Raw genomic sequence first — 2,164 nt, 5'->3', positions numbered from 1 at the left:
ATATATATTTGTCATTGCTCATAGGAAGAAGTAAAGATATCAAAAATATTGGCCGGGCATGGTGGCTCAGGCCTGTCATCTCAGCACTTTGGGAGGCCGAGGCGGGCAGATCACAGGTCAGGAGTTTGAGACCAGCCTGGTCAACAAGTTGAAACCCTGTCTTTACTAAAAATACAAAAATTAGCTGGGCATGGTGGCAGGCACCTGTAATGCTAGCTACTCGGAAGGCTAAGACAGGAGAACCACTTGAACCTAGGAAGCTGAGATTACACCACTGCACTCCAGCCAGGGTGACACAGCAAGACTCCGTCTCCAAAAAAAAAAAGTGTGTGTATATATATAGATACAAGCTCAGCCATGTGATCAAACTTAGCATGACCAATAATGAGACAATCTGATATTATGTGGCTCCTGACTGATGGAATAAAAAGGAAGTATGATGCATTCTTACCAGAAAATCTAACTGCATTTAGTCATGAGGAAACAGATAAATCCAAATGTTGAGACATTTTACAAGACCTGGATTTTTCATAAAAATAAAATAAGATGGGGAGACTGATGTAGACTAAAGAAAACAAAAGAAGAGATATAACTAAATGCAATGCCTGATCCTCGACTGGATCACACACGCAAAAAAACAAAAAATGCTATAATGGACATTATTGAGACAACTGGGAAAAATTAAGTATGGATTCCATATTAGATATTATATCAATGTTGAAGCACTAGGATGTGACACTGGCATTGTGACTAAGAGAATGTCCTTGACTTCAAGCAGTACAGGCTAAAATAGAGACAAAGAATCATGATTTTTACAAGTTATTTTCAAATATTCTCTGTCCAAAATATACAGGTAGACAGAGGTAGAAATAAAGCAAATGTAGCAAAATATTAACAACTGGTGAGGGCTGGGCGGGGTGGCTCATGCCTATAATCCCAGTGCTTTGGGAAGCTGAGGAGGAAGGATCACTTGAGCCTAGCCTGGGCAATATAGCAAGAACCTGTCTCTACAAACATGAAAATAAGTTTGCTGCTGGCCAGGTGGGTGGCTTATGCCTGTAATCCCAGCACTTTGGGTGGCCAAGGTGGGCGGATCACTTGGGGTCAGGAGTTTGAGACCAGTCTGGCCAACATGGTGAAACCCTGTCTCTACTAAAAATGCAAAAACATTAGCCAGGCGTGGTGGTGCACGCCTGTAATCCCAGTGACTTGGGAGTCGACTGAGGCAGAGAATCGCTTAAATCTGCAAGGTAGAGGTTGCAGTGAGCCAAGATCACACCATTGCACTCCAGCCCGAGAGACAGAGTGAGACTCCATCTCAAAAATAATAATAATAATAAAAATAAACTAACTAACTGGACAGAGTGGCGCACACCTGTAGTCCTAGCTACTTGGGGGTTGGTGCCGAAAGATCGCTTGAGTCCAGGAGTTGGAGGCTACAGTGAGCTATAATAGCACCACTGCATTCCAGCCTGGGTGACAGAACAAGACTCCGTTTCTAAAAAAAAAGCAATGAATTTTAAAGAACAACGAAAACAACTGGTGAATCTAGTTGAATGAAACGTATATGTTCATTGTAAAATTCTTTCTTCTATAGGATTAAAATCTTAAAAGTTGACAGACAAAATAAGTACACATTTTATGTTACAGCTACAAGACTACCCACAAGGTAAAAACATAAAGCTTTGCAAATTATCAGAGGATACAAACAAAAGTGAAACCATAATGGATCATATAAAGGAAAAAAATAAAGGTCACATAAACAAACTCTAGCAGATCTTTTGATGAGAGCACTAAAACCAAACATGATAGATCAATTTTGTAAAAAATGAGCTAAACTCACCTATTAAAGAACAACCTCCAGAATAAATAACAAGGAAAATCCAAATGCATGCTACATAAAAAAATCTAGGCCGGGCGCGGTGGCTCAAGCCTGTAATCCCAGCACTTTGGGAGGCCGAAACGGGCGGATCACGAGGTCAGGAGATCGAGACCATCCTGGCTAACACGGTGAAACCCCCGTCTCTACTAAAAATACAAAAACTAGCCGGGCGAGGTGGCGGGCGCCTGTAGTCCCAGCTACTCGGGAGGCTGAGGCAGGAGAATGGCGTAAACCCAGGAGGCGGAGCTTGCAGTGAGCTGAGATCCGGCCACTGCACTCCAG

At 42.3% G+C, this 2,164-nt stretch overlaps 1 protein-coding gene across 1 annotated transcript in view; it reads right to left on the bottom strand.

Moving 5' to 3' along the window:
* The window catches only part of LOC108519999 (CREB3 regulatory factor-like), a 50,832-nt gene that overhangs the window by 3,453 nt on the left and 45,215 nt on the right, over positions 1-2,164 (bottom strand).

The sequence above is a fragment of the Rhinopithecus bieti genome, unplaced genomic scaffold (assembly GCF_001698545.2).
Source record: "Rhinopithecus bieti isolate Rb0 unplaced genomic scaffold, ASM169854v2 scaffold_49762, whole genome shotgun sequence".
In the NCBI taxonomy this organism is placed as follows: Eukaryota; Metazoa; Chordata; class Mammalia; order Primates; family Cercopithecidae; genus Rhinopithecus; species Rhinopithecus bieti.
This window is presented reverse-complemented; position numbering and strand designations above follow the sequence as displayed.